Source organism: Panicum virgatum, chromosome 3N, assembly GCF_016808335.1.
Source record: "Panicum virgatum strain AP13 chromosome 3N, P.virgatum_v5, whole genome shotgun sequence".
NCBI lineage: Eukaryota > Viridiplantae > Streptophyta > Magnoliopsida > Poales > Poaceae > Panicum > Panicum virgatum.
Window position 1 is genome coordinate 66,127,292 of NC_053147.1, and position 19,562 is coordinate 66,146,853.

Here is a 19,562-nt window from a genome sequence, read left to right on the forward strand (position 1 = left end):
ATATACTAGTATAACTCGAGGAAACCAAGGGATCATGCAACTAGGGTTCCAAACAAATCCTAAACCTAATGCACAAGTAATAGAAACATAAATATAGGTGTCATAATTTGAAATAAAAGGATGTGCACTGGGGCTTGCCTTGCGTCTGCTGCTCAACACTGGGGTGAGTTGGGCCTTGGGCCGACTCCCCGCGAACCTCCTCCTGCGGGGCTTGCCCCTGCGGCTCCTGTGGCTCCGCAACCACCTTGTATACGACCTCCTCTGCCGCGGCTGCTATACGTATGCATATGCATATGACATGAGAAATGTATGCAAGATTTCATAAAAATTACAAATAACCAATAGCCCAATTAAATTCTAACTATTTGCACTAACTAACCCTAATTGAACCCTGTCAGCTCTGCTAGCACCGGTCAGACCGGTCCCTAATACCGGTCAGATCGGTACTACTCAACGCAGCAAGCTACCGGTTAGACCGGTCCCTTCGACCGGTCAGACCGGTCCTACCCAGCCAGAAGCTAGAATCCCTAACGCGGCGAAAATCACCCACCAAAGCCAACACCCTTCTAGGCACTAGTCCCTGGGATCCAATAGGACGTAATTGACCGGAGGGGATCGCCCAAAACCATCTAGAACTAGAGATCGACCATGACAAGCAAAATACCTTGAATGAGCTCCAATCCGCGCGAATACCTTGAATCCCTTGCTCCCCAAGGATAGAATGGAGGGGAAGATGATCCCCCACACTGATTTGATCCGTTCTAGGCCTTGGAATCAAATGGAGGGGGAGGTTTTGGGTTCTAGGGTTTGGGGGAGAACATGGAAGGGGAGAGCTCGGGCATGAGCCGAGCTGGGTGAGGGCGTGTGTTCTGGTGAGGGAGTGAGAGAGAGAGAGAGATTTAAATGCTATGGGGCCCAACCCGACCAACTCGGGCTAGACCGGTCAGACCGGTCACCCATACCGGTTAGACCGGTCCGGGCTGAACTGCCCTAGGGCTGACAGAAACAAGTTTGGTGCTTCGTCGCGTGGTTTGAAACTAATGACCGGAGATTAATTTAACTAACTAGTGGATTAACACTTGAGTGTTACAATCCTACCCCCTAAAAGAAATCTCGTCCCGAGATTTAATAAATGCGCTAAATGGAAAGTTAGGACTTGATGAGTACCTTGATAGGTTTGTAATAGTTCCGGACATTTAGTCCGAACAAATTCCTCTGTCTGCCAAGTTGCTTCCCGTTCGGAGTGATTACTCCATTGCACTTTATAGAAGTTGCTAGTGTGATTTCGAGTGACTCGAGTCTTAAAATCGACAATTCTCGCCGGGTGCTCGGGATACACAAGATCGGGCTCCAATTGTAGCTCATCTATATCCACAATCTTGGTGGGAACACGAAGGCATTTTCTGAGCTACGAGACATGAAATATGTTATGCACCGCGGATAATTGTGCAGGAAATTCCAAACGGTATGCTACCGGCCCACACTGCTCAAGAATGGGAAAATGCCCAATATAGCGAGGTGCGAGCTTTCCTTTGACCCCGAACCACTGGACCCCCTTCATTGGAGATACCCGCAAATAAACCTGATCCCCCACTTGGAAGGAGATAGCTTGCCGCTTTTTGTCTGCATAACTCTTTTGGCGGGTTTGAGCCGTTTTCAAATTTTTCTGTATGAGCTGAACTTGCTCCTCAGCTTCCTGAACTATATCAGGCCCGAAGAAATTTCTCTCCCCAGCTTCCGACCAATTTAAGGGTGTTCTACACCTCCGTCCATCTAATGCCTCAAAAGGAGCCATTTTGATACTCTCCTGGTAGCTGTTGTTGTAAGAAAATTCTGCAAGTGGCAGACATTCATCCCACTTTTTACTGTAAGAGAGTACACAGGCTCGCAGCATATCCTCTAGAATTTGATTGATCCTCTCTGTCTGACCGTCCGTCTGAGGATGATAAGCTGAACTACAAATGAGCTGAGTACCGAGGGCTGAGTGTAACTGCTCCCAGAAGCGTGCAACAAACTGGGCACCACGGGCAGAAATAATAGTCTGGGGTACCCCATGCAAGCTAAGAATCCGACTGATATACAACTCTGCATAGTGATGTGCCCTATAGATGGTCTTCACCGGTAAGAAATGGGCTGACTTCGTGAGACGGTCCACAATCACCCAAATAGAGTCATACCCCTTTGAGGTCTTGGGAAGCCCAACAATAAAATCCATACTAATATCTTCCCACTTCCACGATGGTATACTCAGGGGCTGCAAGGGACCAGCTGGTCTCAAATGACTCGCCTTCACCCTTCTACAAATATCACACTCAGATACATATCTGGCAATTTCCCGCTTCATCCTTGTCCACCAAAATCGCTGTTTCAGATCTTGATACATTTTGTTGCTGCCCGGGTGAATAGAATACCGGGAAAGATGAGCCTCATCAAGGATTTGTTTCCGAAGCTCAAAATTTTTAGGCACTACTAACCGATCTTGAAACCAAAGAACCCCCTCACTATCTCGCTGGAAGCACTGCACCTGAGGATCATTCTCACTGAGCCGTTGCCTGATCTTATCCATGCCCGCATCATTTTTCTGAGCCTCCACAATTTGACCTCTGAGTGTAGGTGTGAGGGAAAGATTAGTAAGTGTGCCTTCAGATACAATAGCCAGATTTAATTTTTCCATTTCTTGGCACAAGGTTTCATGCACCACTGAGGCTGAGGTGCAACTGCAACTTGCCTTGCGACTCAGTGCATCCGCAACGACATTCGCCTTACCCGGGTGATAATGGATCTCCAAATCATAATCCTTTATCAACTCTAACCACCGCCTCCGGCGCAAATTGAGCTCACTCTGGGTAAAAATATACTCAAGACTCTTGTGATCCGAGTATATGTGAACAGGATTGCCCAGAAGATAATGGCGCCAGATCTTCAATGCATGTACTACTGCTGCCAGTTCCAGATCATGAGTGGCATAATTCTCCTCATGTCGTCTGAGGGCTCTGGAGGCATAAGCAATCACTCGCTAGTCCTGCATAAGGACGCAGCCTAGGCCCGTACCTGATGCATTACAACAAGTATTAATGGCCGAATAATATCCGGCGAAAACAAATAGGGATGAGAACGTAGTCGGGACCCGTACCTGATGCATCACAGTATCAAAAGGCCGGATAATATCTGGCTGAGCGAGGACAGGGGCAGACGTCAGAAGCTTTCTCAAAGTCTGGAAGGCCTGCTCGCATTTGTTGTCCCAACTAAATCTCACCCCTTTCTTGAGTAACTCCGTCATGGGCCTAGCAATTCTTGAGAACTCCGGTACAAACGGCGATAATAGCCTGCTAGCCCAAGGAAACTCCGGATCTCTGAAATAGACTCTGGAGTCTTCCAATTCAGGACATCCTGAATCTTGCTCAGATCAACAGAAATCCCCTTGTCTGAGATGATGTGGCCCAAGAACTGGACTTCCTTGAGCCAGAAATCACATTTACTGAATTTGGCGTACAACTTGTGCTCTCGCAGGCGCTGAAGCACAATGCGGAGATGCTCTGCATGTTCTTCTTCATTCTTGGAAAATATCAAGATGTCGTCAATGAAAATCACGACGAACTTATCTAGCTCGGGCATGAACACCGAGTTCATGAGATACATGAAATGAGCAGGGGCATTTATTAGCCCGAAAGCCATGACCAGATATTCAAAAAGTCCGTATCTGGTGGAGAAGGCCGTCTTGGGAATATCCTCAGCTCTAATCTTTATCTGATAATAACCCGAGCAGAGATCAATTTTTGAAAATACCTTGGCCCCGAATAGCTGATCAAACATGATATCAATCCGGGGAAGTGGATACTTATTCTTGATCGTGACGGCATTCAAAAGTCTATAATCCACACACAACCTGAGGCTTTCGTCTTTCTTTTTCACAAAGAGTGCAGGACAGCCCAAGGTGACGTGCTAGGACGAATATAACCCTTATCAAGCAGTTCTTGTAATTGTTTCTTTAACTCTGCTAATTCATTAGGTGGCATCCGGTATGGTCTCCTGGAGATTGGTGCCGTGCCCGGTTGCAGTTCAATAGCAAACTCCACAGCACGGTCAGGTGGCATGCCCGGCAAATCATCCGGAAAGACATCTGGGTATCCACATACCACTGGTATATCCTCTACCTTCTTTTCCTCGACCTGATTCACCGTATGAGTCAACGGCGCGGGACTCATAAGACACAGGGTCATAGGACCATGAATAGGAGAATTTACGTGCACCGCACGTGATGTGGTGTCGAGAATAATCCCATGAAATTTCATCCAATTCATACCAAGGATGATATTCACTTTCTAGGTTGGCAACATGATCAGATGGGTTGCAAAAATTTTCCCTTGAAGCCGTAGAGGCACTTGCTTGGTAGTCTGATTTGTTATCAATTGACCCCCGGGTGAATGAATATGATACGGCTTCGACATGGTTTCTACACCCAGCCCAAGTCTAGTAGCACACTCTTTACTAATAAAGGTGTGAGATGCACACGAGTCGAACAACACAGTAACGGGTTGATCATTTATGGAGAACATACCCGTCATTACTGGAGCTCCCTCAGGAATACCCTCGAGGGCGGTGTAGTGCACTTGCCCCGGCTTGAAGTGAGTCACTTGCTGCTTCTGGTTCTGCTGGCTCGATTGCTGGCCTTGCTTTGGTGGCATTGGGTAGTTACGGGCGAAGTGTCCCGATTGCCCACAGTTGTAACAAGGGAACAAATTGGGGCGCACCCCCGGCTGCTGCACCTAGACCTTCTGCTCACTCTGCTGAGGAGCAGGAGGCCTGACTGTCCCCTGTGGCTGAGTGTACTGAGGGGACCTGTATCCCCACTGCTGCTGTGGCTGGTACTGAAAGGGGGCTCGCTGTGGGCCCGACTGCACCAGACGGAACCTCTGAGGGGCACTGCTAGAAGATCCCGCTGCCGGCGTCTTTCTCTTCTTTTCTGCCTTGTGAGCTAGGTGGGCGTCCTCTTGAATGATAGCCCCATTGACTAGCTCACTGAAGGTATCAAACTTGATCATGGCCAGGCGATTCTGGAGTTTGCTGCTAAGCCCCTGCCTGAAGCACGCCTGCTTCTTCTCATCGGTGTCTACATGGTACCCAGCATACAGTGCCAGTGTGTTGAAAGCCTGGGGGTACTGTAGTACACTGTTGTTGCCCTGCTTCAAGGCCAAGAACTCAGTGAGCTTCCTTCTAATCACCCCCGCTGGAATATGGTGCGCTCTGAAAGCCTCCTTAAACTGAGTCCAAGTGAACCGGGTGTCCGCGGGGAACATTGCCACATGATTCTCCCACCATGTGCGCGCGGGACCCCTCAACTGCTGGGCTGCCAATCCTGCTTTATCCCCATCATTGTATGGGTGCAGGGTAAACTTGGACTCGATGGTCCGAAACCAACTGTCCACCTCTAGTGGTTCATCCGCCTTATGGAAGAACGGTGGCTGAGTGGCCAAAAACTCCGGATATCCTGGAGCAGGTGGCTGGTGGTGATGTTCATGCCGTGGCGCTCCGCCCTGCGCCACAAGCTCACGGAGGAGTGCCGTCTGCTCATCGCGTCCGGTGAGCATGGCCGCAATGGCCTGGGCCAACTCAGGAGGGTTTGGTGGCTCTCCCATTCTGTATTCAACCATGATTGGGTTAGTTACATTTTTCTGATTACTTAAGAAAAATCTAGACTGCAACTAACACCCTAATCATGGAAGAAATCACCGAAAATCAATTATTTGAACACAACTTAGGGGCCTCTGTCTGCGCTCAACCAGTCAGACCGGTGCAACCGACCGGTCAGACTGGTCTGCATAGCTCTGCATGGGCTTGACGTAGATCAACCGGTCAGACCGGTGGCCAAGACCGGTCAGACCGGTCCCCAGCAGAAATAAACTTCTAAGTCCTAACTGTGCACCAACCCCATAATTCAAAACATTTACTGCAATTTGGAAATCATGATGCCATGATGCATGATATAATACATGAACTCCTGTGCCAAACTTTCACATGCAACCAAAAAATTTAAATGCCATGATGCATGAGCGTCCTACGTTAACCCCTCGACCAAAACTGAAACCCTACTTATGACTCTAGCACTAAATATATATCAAGGGCTTACTTCGCATAATTCTCACCCATACTACTTAACTACTTCTCACCCTAAGTCAGAATTTCATTTTTTTAGTTTGTAATATTCAAAAATTAATCATGCTCGTACCATCCCTAGTGCGTTTCGGCTCTGATACCAGCTGTGACGGAACCGCCAAATTAAAACTCTAATTAAGCATAATGGCCGTCATTTGAACACATCGGACGCATTAGTTTAACAGCTTAATTTGGCGATCCTTTCTCAATCCACGGCCCGATCGAAACAACACTGGTAGTCCCACGCGATGGTGGGCGCAGATGGTACAACCACGACTCATTACTTGACAATACAACAGTGATCACGACACGAAACATTTAGTTTTACAAACCGAGTTCAAATACATAATTAATTTACAAGATTAACACTTACATAGATATGACTGAAGTCGAATACAAGATTCTACAACTACTCTAGCTTACATCAGTTCTGATCCACCCCGACCGGTCGGACCGGTTCACCCAACCGGTCGAACCGGTCGGCACCATGCTGCCAACTCCACCGGTCAGACTGGTCAGACCGGTGTACGCAAAACAAAAGGGCTGCACACTCAGCCCACAAGTGTACAACTCAACAGCGCCCTAACCTAAGGGTCCCGCTCCTCGACATGCCACCCCTCTGCATCCCGGCGGATGAACTTGACACAACAGGGGCAGAAGTCGACATCCGGGTGTCCTGTAATAATAAATGTAGCAACAAACCCTGAGTATTCTAATACTCAGCAAGGCTTACCCGACCAGTGGGTATAACTTAGCCCACATATCTAGACATGCAAGGCTTTCTGACTGGTGGTTAATTTGCATAAAAAGCCTCTAAAATAAGTCCTTATTTTCCACTTTTAGCTCCAATTTAATATACAACAATCATTAACTAGTATTTGCGCCTGCTAAGCAAATCATGACAAACAGGGGACAATAATTTATGATAGTTATTTCCAAACATCACTTAAATTCCATATAGCATTACTACGATGCGGTGCAGCGATCAAGGTGCTCATGTCCGAGAGCGACTAACGGCAAATCGATCCGGTTTAACCTTGCAAGGTATACCTAACCAACACGGCACGCGTATGCCCCGTCGGACCACACGCACCAACTCTTCCCCTCCCCGCCTCGAACTACAGAACCACCCCACCTTCATATAGTCAGCCGAGCTCAACGTGAGACCACCAAAAGTAAACATATGCATTCCATTTCTACGCGACTACTCGACTCGCCCTACGGGGTGGTGATGCAGTTCTGTACTTTCAAAGCAAGGCAGTACTAGGCTTACCAGTTTCGACTACCTCCTACTCCCGGCATGCGGTTAGTACAATTCAAACTCGATCACAGAGCCAAACAACAAACGGTCCTTAACCGACACAGACGGGGCTAACCTCTCCCCGCCCGGTCTCCAACTTCCTTTTCTTTCTTATCTAATTCAACATTCCACAAATTTAAAATAACTAACTGCCCTCTATCTCGCGAGTGACCCGAAATCACTCGACTTCTACCGAGTTCTATTAAGCATAGCATTTCTATCTTCTTCTATATACTAGTATAACTCGAGGAAACCAAGGGATCATGCAACTAGGGTTCCAAACAAATCCTAAACCTAATGCACAAGTAATAGAAACATAAATATAGGTGTCATAATTTGAAATAAAAGGATGTGCACTGGGGCTTGCCTTGCGTCTGCTGCTCAACACTGGGGTGAGTTGGGCCTTGGGCCGACTCCCCGCGAACCTCCTCCTGCGGGGCTTGCCCCTGCGGCTCCTGTGGCTCCGCAACCACCTCGTATACGACCTCCTCTGACGCGACTGCTATACATTTGCATATGCATATGACATGAGAAATGTATGTAAGATTTCATAAAAATTGCAAATAACCAATAGCCCAATTAAATTCTAACTATTAGCACTAACTAACCCTAATTGAACCCTGTCAGCTCTGCTAGCACCGGTCAGACTGGTCCCTAATACCGGTCAGACCGGTACTACTCAACGCAGCAAGCTACCGGTCAGACCGGTCCCTTAGACCGGTCAGACCGGTCCTACCCAGCCAGAAGCTAGAATCCCTAACGCGGCGAAAATCGCCCACCAAAGCCAACACCCTTCTAGGCACTAGTCCCTGGGATCCATTAGGACGTAATTGACCAGAGGGAATCGCCCAAAACCATCTAGAACTAGAGATCGACCATGACAAGCAAAATACCTTGAATGAGCTCCAATCCGCGCGAATACCTTGAATCCCTTGCTCCCCAAGGATGGAATGGAGGGGAAGATGATCCCCCACACTGATTTGATCCGTTCTAGGCCTTGGAATCAAATGGAGGGGGAGGTTTTGGGTTCTAGGGTTTGGGGGAGAACATGAGAGGGGAGAGCTCGGGCATGAGCCGAGCTGGGTGAGGGCGTGTGTTCTGGTGAGGGAGTGAGAGAGAGATTTAAATGTTATGGGGCCCAACCCGACCAACTCGGGCTAGACCGGTCAGACTGGTCACCCATACCGGTCAGATCGGTCCGGGCTGAACTGCGCCAGGGCTGACAGAAACAAGTTTGGTGCTTCATCGCGTGGTTTGAAACTAATGACCGGAGATTAATTTAACTAACTAGTGGATTAAGTCTGAGCCATCAGCTCCACGGCTCCACTCCACACCCTATCTCTCCCAGGCTTATCCTTGCAACAAACATCATACGAAAAAGCACAGGAAAATTATCCAAATTATAAAGAGGGAGCAATTCCCACCTCTCACAGCTCGGACTTCTATATATCCCAGCCCCCCCCCCCCCCCCCCCCCCCCTCTCTGTCTCCCAATTATTCCCCCCCTCTCTCTCATGTCCGATTCTTGTTCCTGCTCTTCCTCCTCCACCAGAGGGTAGCGGTGCTCCACAAGTTGGTGAAGCTGCCAGCATGATCTGATGGTATGATATGCTTTTACCTCGATCTCCTCCTGATCGCCGAGGACGAATTCAGGATAGGGGAAAGAGGAATAATAAGCGTCAGGTCATGCTGTAGTTTCATCTGCTGGTGGGTGCACAACGAAAACCCTAGCCGAGAATTGCATCCATGCATCAAACCATCGGTGGGTGTCTTCAGGTCAGTTCTTGCAGAATTCGTGCTGCAACTACGGGATCAGATATGGTGACATACAGATCAGATGTAGGTGTATGGAGAGCAGATCAGCTCAAGTTTATTCCTCAATTCGAAGCTGGTTTATTTTCTGAATGTTCTGCTAATTTCTTGTTTTGCGCTTTTCGTTCTCTCTTTTCCGTTCAGTTCTGCAGAGAGCGTACTTAGAATTTTTGGGTTTTCATTATAAATCTGTTCTAATTATTTAATTTGCATCTTCCATATAATATTCCTTTAATTTTATTTCTACAACTAGTTTACTCTCTCTCTCCGATCCCCTCTCTCTCTCTCTAGTCTCTAAGAACGAACAGAGATAAACTGATCCTGTACTACTAGACCCTGAATCCTAGTGGTGTTAGCATGAAATTATTCCAATTAATTGGAATCTTGATATCTTTGGCTGAATTGAATCGATAACTTGAACTGTGCCTTAGTTTGCACACATGAGATTTGATCTTTGTATGTAATAGAATGTCATGCATGCTCCGATCCCTCATGTATAGTACATATATGTATACGGGTTTGTGTTTCTTTATATTTCTTTCTTAGCCTTCTAGGTGATCAAATTAGTCATCTGCAAATGGGCAATTGCCATAATCAGAAATAAGGAAATAATAACCAGGAATGTGTCTAATTAAGCTTTGTGTGTATTTCTAGTAGCAGAAGCCATGCCGAGGTTCCTGTATTTGTAACCTAGTCTACAACATATGAACTACAATGATTGTGCTTCTATTTGAGTTCAGTAGATCACATGAATGCATAGGAATCGGCTGCCTGCTGTGAGACTATGGGATATACTGTTTATTTCTAGCAGAGTGTGGCTATGAATATGATTCACTGTGATCCTGCTCACAATCATGTAGATGGAATGATGTATCATATAGCAAGGCAAGTATGTATTATGATTACTCATTGTTGACTAAGGACAGAATAATAACTGTGGGCAAATTAGGGCGAGGTAAGGCATCTGATTAGACAGCTGAGAATCTTCAGCGATGAAGCTTGCTTCCAAGATATGCCTGGATGAGTACAGCTGAATGATTGACTCTTTGCTTCAAGGGTGAAACTGCTGTCCATCTTTTCATGAACCCCTTGCATGATTGCACACACTTTTCTCCTCTTTTGGGCTTTGTACTATGGGGTCGATATTCAGTACTCTATCCATCCATCCACAACTCAAATCAAATCAAATGAAATGGCCTCTTGAGTTTTTTCCTCTCGCTCTCTCTGTACTTCTTGACCTTTCCTCGCAAAGACATCTCTCTCTCTCTGAAATTAGATGGAGTTTTTGTTGGCATCTCTAATCACCACCGTCTCGTCGATCTGACGCTTGGCTGGGCATGATCAAAGGGTGTGTTTAGATTTTTTTGGCGTAAATTTTTTGAAGAGAATTTTACTATTTCGGAGCACTAAATAAAGTCTATTTATAAAATTTTTTACACGGATGGATTGTAAATCGCGAGACGAATCTAATGAGCCTAATTAATCTCGCGATTTACAGCTCATCTATGCAAAAAAATTTATAAATAGACTTCATTTAGTACTTCAAATTAGTAAGATTTCTTCGCAAAATTTTGCGTTTTTGCGTTTTTGTGTTTAGCCCTACTACTGCACCTGTCGCACCTCATGATGGTCCCTTGGAAGATTCATGGGCCACACAGCACATCCACATGCGTGAATGCAAAGCTCCAAGCCCTCCTTTATGGCGATTTTGTTGGCCGGCCAGTTTGTTACAAGATGCCCGCAGCCTTGTCCTTTCCAATGCTCCTTTCTCTGCCCTTGCCTTATATGCGTGTGTGTTTTTCTGCAGCTTTCAGAGGTAGAGGACGCTCGAGGGAGGGTACCATCACGCATGCCCTCCTCTTCGTCTTCCCCATCACACCGTGCATGCAATTTCGGTAGGTTTTGGAGTCGTTCCTCCCATGAATGACTCCTGTCTCCTGGGACCTTGGTAGATGGTGGCGTGGAGTTGCATGTGGACCTTTTGGTTGCCGGCCGGCCGGCTTTGCTAGCTACCTTTTTTTTCTCTCATCCATATATGTGCCTTGGCTTCATCCAAAACCGGCCGCCGGCGTCCTTTTCTGAAACTTTCCCCCCATTGCGCACGAGTCAATGGGTTACATGTTCTTGTCATGCTAGGCATCATCGACTCATTTTATCATTGTCATTTGTCGTTGTACACGGATGATTTTTTAGATAGGGTATAAAACCAGCGTCTATATCTATAACTTTTACATGGATGATGCTGTGTCGGAAAGTAGAGTTCTGAAGAAGATATACACCACTCTCACTGTTGTCATACATGTCATTCTAGGAAGTGTACAGTTGATCAATCAAGTGCGGCGAACCTAACTAACGATGGTGATTTTCTTTTCGAGGAACCTTGATCGACGATTAGTTTGATAAGACTTGTTTGGTTGGTCATGTGGACACAATTTCATTGGATTTATCATAAAAATATGTTAGTTTGCTTCAAATCCTATATCTCTACTACTCTACTAGAAACAGCACCAAAAGCTGAAGTACTCTATCCGCTGATGTCAAGATGCAAGCGTGTGTACAATGTTTCGGGTTAAAAAAAAGCATACTAACATATTTAATTTTTTTCTTCTATTTATTATCTTCTTATGTTTATTTATCTTGCTATTTTCTGCTCATTCCTATTTCTTTCCTTAAATTTTTATTTTTCTTTCTTTTTTCTGATCCTCTATATCTATTTGTTTATTTACTCTCTCTCTCTCTCTCTTCTAGTTATGAACCTCATTTACATAACTTTTATTTGAATATATAATTTATCTTTTTTTATAATTCATATCAACTATATTTATTTTTTAGATAATTGATTGATAACAGATCTATACTTAGCTGTTACTATAGTATAAAACTATTTGTTCACATTTAAGAGCGAATCATAATGAATGTATACTAATTTATTTGTATTGTACACTAATAAGTTAGTGTCTAAAATAATTTACTTTTTTATATACTAACTTATTTAGCATGTGTATATATGCTAATAAGAATATTTTTTGCGATGTAGATGTATTTGTTCTTCATGTAAAATTATTTATCTATGTGTAAGTAATTCATTCTAATGCTAAATTATTTGTTCACTTAATAGATTAAGTTATTCTGTGATATTGACTAATATGTTCATGATATTCATTTTCTATTATTTATTCTATACAATCAAATGTTCATGAAGTCTAATATTTTATTTGGAGTACATTATTGTTTGTTTAATATTTTGTTCGTAGAAAATAATTATTTATTCGTGTTTTTAAGTATTTGTTCCTAGTAGCTGATCTTAATTGTTCTGTATAAAAAACATTTTTAAAAATGTCGTGCAAACATAGGCATGCATGATTTTTTTTGAAGATCTTATCATAAAAAAGATAATGGTGCAACCCACATTTAATTTCAATGCTTAGTTTAATTTTTCCTTTGTATTCCTATGAGTAATGTCATTATTTCTGTGTTCTTTTGCATGCACTGTATCTCTGACCGTTACACGACAAAAAAGCTAAAATCATTGGACCACGCCACGACAAAGCAATTCCGTAGTTAGGCTTACGGCGGCCGATCTAGAGTAAATTCCCTGTATGCCATTGTAAAATTAAGATAATCCCTTATGTGCCATTGAAAATTAGCTGATCCCTTCTATGCCATCGTTTTTAATTTTCCATCCCCTCAATGCCATTGCTGTTAACTCTCCCTAACAGATCCGTTAAAGCTTACGGCGAAAAGACCAAAATACCCCTCCGTCACCTTATCCCCCGATGCCAGCAGCTGCGCACGCAAGGGGAGGCCCGTCCAGCCGCGCATGGAGGGGCCTCGCCGTCAGCAGATCCGCCCTGTCGTGAGCTCCCTGTGGCGCGCGGGGGCCCTTGCAGCCGCGCGTGGAGGGGCGCGTGCACGAGAGGTGCCCACGCGTCCTTGGCTCGCGCCGACTGTGGCGGAGCTGTCCCGCGCCGGCCACGGCGCCGCCTCTCCGCCCGGCCTCGGCTCCGCCTCCGCCCCGTCTCGCCGCACACTCGTCCCCGGCGTGCGCACGGCCCGCACCGGCGGCGGCCGGCCTCTCGCGGACGGCACCGGCCCGCACCGGCGGCGGCCGGCCCCTCCTCTGCTCCCTTCGCGGGCAGGCGGGCGGCGTCCACGGCGAGCGCGCGCGGCCGGCGGCAACGAGCACGCGCAGGGGCGGCGAGCGCGCTCGGCCGGCGGCGCCGAGCACGCGCGGCCGGCGGCGCCCGGCGGAGAGCGAGTGCAAGGGCAGCGAGTGCGCGCGGCGCTCGGACGACGTCCTCGCCGCTCCCGGACATCGCGCGGCGCTCCTCGCCCCCCTCTCCGGCTCGCGGCCCGGCCTGCCTCGCCTCCCATGGCCAGCGTAGTGGCCTTCGCGGAGGCCTGCCCCGCCTGCGTGGCGCGGCACGACCTGCGCGGCGCGTCCGGCGCGGCGGCGGCCGGCCTGCGGCGGAGGGCGGGCGGCGCGTGGCCGCAGCGGCGAGGTGAAGATGTGGCGGCGGCTCCTCCCTCCCCCTCGCCGGATCCAACGCAGCTCGAGCTCGGCCACCGGCGCCCCTCCTCCCTACGTGGCGCGCTTCCTCCGCAGTGCTCCACCCTCTGCGGCGGCTCGGCTACTTCTTCGTGGCAGCGCCGGTGACGGCCATCTGCGGGGGCCTCCTCGACGGGCCCTGGGCGAGGCCGAGGTCCACGGTGACAGCGGCGTCGGCGGCGCGGTCCGTAGTGCCGAGGCAGAGCAGCAGCTGCCAGGGCCGCGCTCTGGAGGAAGGCAAGGGAGGGAGCACCACGGCGGCCGGCGGCGGTGGCCTCGACGCGGCCCAAGGCGACGACGGAGAGGACTAGCGGCGGCAGCCCACTCTCCTCCTCTGGTGGGTTGCGGCGGGGGTGGGTCGGCCGGCGCAGCGAGCTCTCGGGGCAGCGGCGGCGAGCAGCAACGGCCACGCCATCGGTGGGGCAGCGAGCTCATTGGTCACTTTGGATAAGGTGACGGAGGGGTATTTTGGTGTTTTCGCCATAAGCTTTAACGGATCTGTTAGGGAGAGTTAACAGCAATGGCATTGAGGGGATGAAAAATTAAAAACGATGGCATAGAAGGGATCAGCTAATTTTCAATGGCACATAAGGGATCATCTCAATTTTACAATGGCATACAGGGAATTTACTCGCCGATCTAATATATTGTCATTCAGGTGATGATTCCTGTAAACAGTGCCTCAAGCTGCGGTTTTTTTATTTTTATATTTTTTAATTTCATTTTTTACAAAAATATATTTTCGTTTTCGAAATTTACAGAAATATACCCCGGCCGACCCGCTGCCGGGCGGCCGGCACATGGTCGCCCCGCTGCCGGGCGGCAGGGGTATTTCTGCAAAAGTTTTCGCAGAAAAATTGCGCGCGTGCCCCTCGAGGACAGGCCGCCCGGCAGCCGGGCGGCCGGCTCCCACAAGTTATATATAAGGGTTGGCTGGTCCCCACCCCTCATTTGCATCACTAAAATTCCAGAAAAAAAGAAAAGAGAGGGAGGGAGGGATTTTTAAGCCGGCGACTGCAGGTAACCAAAATTCTTCTACGCTTTACAAACAGTTTGTGTTGTAATTATTTTTGTTGACACAGTAGATTAGCAATCAGTTTAATATTATTATTGTGTGGCCAGATATGTCGAGCAAGCTTCGTTTTCAAGTTCATTATGTTGACTACTATATTTCTCATGATGCGTATGGAGTAGATCTACAACTTTTGAACGCAAAGAGTGCGGAATAGATAAACCCTTATAGAGGAGTTTTGGTTCCATACGCAAATGGCTTCACGAGATATTCAATATGAATCCAAAGACTTATTTCCTAACCGTTCAGACTGTGACGAATTAGGCAACTGACGGAGATTTCTAGGAGTTGATGCTTATAACAAACACCGAAGAATGGCGGACCTACATGCAAGCAGCTCTTGACCGTGGGTGGCCTCTTGCAATGCTAATTTAGATTCACCAGAAGGCAGGTCATTTCGGTGAAGGGTCCACAAGTACATCATCTCATATGAACCAATCAATGGAACAAGAAAATGAACATCAGAACTAGCATGTCATAGAATCTGAGCCGCAAGGTATAGCTGATCAGGTAGGAGAAAAAGAAGATCAGAACGTGCATGTCATTCAACCTGAGCCGCAAGATTTAGCTGATGAGGGGGGCGGATACCTGAAATAGTGGAAGCTGTAGAGAATGAAGACCAGGAGGCTCGAATGATGGAAGAATGTGGGGACTCATCAGACGATGAGGACTACCCGTTGCTAGGTGAATGACGAGACAAGGGTTTTGGAAATCCAGTGATACAGGATATTAGGGGTAATGAGTATGAATACAGAGAGAATGAGGTTGTGCAGGGGGCAAAGTATTCTAGCATTGAAGCTGTGAAGGATGCTGTGAAGCTTTGGGCTATATCGTTGAGGAAGGAATTCAGAGTTATGAAGTCTAGCAGTAAAGAATTTGAGGTGAAGTGTGTCAATGGCGATTGTACATGGCGAGTATATGCCTACAAGGGCAAGTACAAGACACACTGAGAGTGTTCAATTGTTACACCACATACATGCAGATTGACTGCTGTTGCGCAAAATCACCATAACAACACATCCACTTTCATGGCCAAGAAGATGTATGAGGTGATTCTCGACAAAATTGATTATGAGCCAAAATTGATAATTGGGGACATAGACGACCGTTTTCAATACAAAATCAGCTATGCAAAGGCTTGGCGGGCAAAACAAAAAAGTATTTGAGATGAGGTTCGGCACATATGAGGCATCATATGATAAACTGCCTCACATGCTGTCAGCAATTATGCAGAGAAATCCTGGAAGCGCGACTGATACCTACATTGTACCGAGTTTATATGGGGGACCTGGGTTTCTGCTTCGTGCTTTCTTCTGTCTTGGTCCATGTGTGAGGGCATTTATGTATTGTCTTCATGTTCTGTGTATCGACGGCACATTCTTGATAGGAAGATATAAGGGGACAATACTGACAGCGATTGGAGTTGATTGCAACAAGCAGGTGGTTCCCATCGTCTTTGCTTTTGTTGAGAATGAGAACACAGAGAGCTGGTACTGGTTCTTTGAACGTGTGAAAATTCACGTTGTTGCTGCAAGGCCAGATGTTTGCCTCATCAGTGACAGGCATGCAGATCTTTTAGCAGCAATAAGACAACTACATGAAGGAAGTTGAGGACAACCTCCTCTATGGCCAGATGTTGTGCGTAGGTGGTGCATAAGGCATATGGGTGCAAACTTTTATAAGCGCTTTAAGAATAAGGAATTTATGAATTTATTCAAGAGGTTATGCACTCAGAATCAGCAGCGGAAGTTTGATGCTTTGTGGCAGGTGCTAGATAACATGTGCGCCGAGCTGCTAAAGGAACATACATCAACCTCCAGCCGGAGACGTTCCGGCGGCGGACCTTTCGCACAGTGGATTAAGAATGCACCTAAGAAAAAGTGGTCAATTCTATACGACACTGGTGGGCATCGATATGGGATCGAGACAACCAACCACTCAGAGTGTTACAATATGGTAATGCGTCATGTTCGTGAATTTCCTCTTGTTGGCATAGTTGAGTTCATCATGTACAAATGCACAAGATACTTCAGAGAGCGGTACCAGGCAGCTGCTGTCTTACTTAATGATCCAAGAGTGGTTTTTTGTAATAGGGTCACTAAATATATGAAAGAAAAGATTGAAAAGGCTCAATATCACAGAGTGGTCTACATGGGCACAAAGGATCAAAGGTTTGAGGTTTAATGCAAGGACAGAACAGGTCAGGGTGTCCGCAGACAAAGGGTCGTTCAGGATTGCTTGATAACGCCGGAAGGCAAGGTATTTTGCAGATACAAGAAGCCACAGCTTATTCACTTACAATGTTCCCATGTCATTGCGGCATGTTCAGAATCTGGGTTGGAACCTGGAGTTTTTGTTTCAGAATATTACAGAAAAGAAACCGTTGTGCACACTTGGGGCCATGAGATATATGGCATAAGCAGTCTGGGATCATTCACTACACCAAATATCTCTCCAATGTACATTCCCAATCCAGAGAGGGGTAGGTCGACAGCAGACACTTCGTATCCGTAATGGAATGGATGAGTCTGAGGCAGGAAAGAAGAAAAAACGATGTAACCTATGTGGAGCAGACGGTCACACTTACAAAAAGTGCCCTAAAATGCATGAAGATAATGCCGGTGCTGAGGTTGGACCTTCTGGGAATCCCACCGATGGATTGCCTCTGGATTTTGGAGCCCATCGCGTTTAGATTTTGTTATGTGTGGATATGTATTTGAACCAGATGTATGGATATATATTCCCACCTGTATGTGATAATTACATTTCGTTATGTATGGATATGTATTTGAACCAGATGGTAGCATATAACATTACGAAGGTATTTGTGTAGTAAGATTTCTGAGTTGCAGTTCTAAATGTGTAGGTTGGTTGAATTAGATTGCTCACTGAATGTAGTGTACTGAAAATAGAAGGGTAGTTATGAACCATAAATTTCCGGTTTGCAATACAATTTTGTAAACAATGCTACGATTACAAAGCAGAGGCCTAAGGCGTTCGTACGACTAGTTACTTGAACAATGAAAAGCAGTGACATGTGCAACACGATAACTTCGTGTTGTGTGTAAACCTAACATGCCTTAGGAAATGTAAAATACCGGGATTACATGGTGGTGCTTTTATTGAGTGCACCGGGGATATTTTTCCTTCCTAATAGCTTCAGGTCCTGCTTCCTTAGCACGGCGGGCCCTCTCTCGCTTCCTCTCCCTGTCAGCTTCACGTTCCTCTGCCTTCTGACGTTCCACTTCTGCAATCCTCTTTTGAATCTCTTTCTGGTCTTTCTTGCGCTTCTCCTCATCTGTTCTTCATGCAGCATTCGTTGCCACCTTTGTGCAGCCCACCTTACTTGACGCTCAACGTGGTCCTTATCCTGCTGAGATTGCTCGTTGTCTAACCACTGCAAGAAATCACATAGAGGCGGTGTAGTCTTTCCCCAAATCATGTTAGAAGTTATTACCAGATCTGAAAGTGGCAAACTCTGATAGTGTTTTGTAATACCTTTGCTCGATCCTTATCGTAATGCTTGGGCGGGTCATACTCGTAATTCTCGCACATGAAGAATTTCATGTCAAAGTCGTCCCCCAAAACCCTTGATTTCATTAGTTTGCACAAGGATCCGCAAAAGCACATAGGCACCTGGACTCTTTGGGGGACTGTTGCCGTCACTTTACTCCTTGGAATGTAGGTGGATTCTGAGGACGCCATGTACTGTATCAACGCTTATATTAAACTGATGGCTAATCTACTGTGTCAACAAAAATAATTACAACATAAATTATTTTTAAAGCGTAGAAGAATTTTGGTTACCTGCAGTCGCCGGCTTGAAAATCCAGCAGGGCTTCGTCTCTCTCCCTCCCTCCCTCTCTTTCCTTTTTTTCTGGATTTTTAGTGAGGCAAATGAGGGGGTTGGGGGCAGCCAACCCCTTATATAGGGCCGGGGGAGGCGGTCGCCCCGCTACCGGTCCTCCAGGGGCTCCAGGTCCTGCCCGCCCGGCAGCGGGGCGGCCAGGTATATTCTTGTAAATTTTGAAAACGAAAATATATTTTTGTAAAAAACGAAAATAAAAAATAAAAAAATAAAAAACCGCCCTCAAGCTGACAGGGGCGGCGGTGCAGCAAAATTTTTGTTGTGCATTGTGCGGTGGCCGGCCTTGGCCCAATAGGATCAAACGGCCCATTAGGCGGTTGGACCCACTTTAGTAGGCTGGGTGCAGATAAATTAATATTTGGCCCACGGAGAAGCACTGAAGAAAAAAAATTCACGATTTTCCATCTCCAGGACTCATTTGCGCCTTCAACTTTGTGAAATGATCCGCCACCGTTCATAGCGCAAAGAATTCTTGCAATATTTTTTTCTACGTATATATTCAGAGAGCAGTAGACTGTAATTTTCCGGTTTCTAATGAGATTCGACAGATTTTCACCCAACAAAACATACGTAGTACTACTTCATAACAACCGACAATCACCGTGTTCGTCTGGTGCACCAGTCTCCAGCCCAACAGTATTTCTCTCTCACATTGCTCCAGGACTAACCTCCAGCTACCAGCCAGATAACATTGTTTTTTCTCTTACACCACTCCAACTCTAGCCTCCAGCTCCAACCCGCCGAACGCAGTGAAAGTCTCTCGACAGCCTCCGCCACAGCCGCCAGGACCTCCCATCATCATCCCGTGG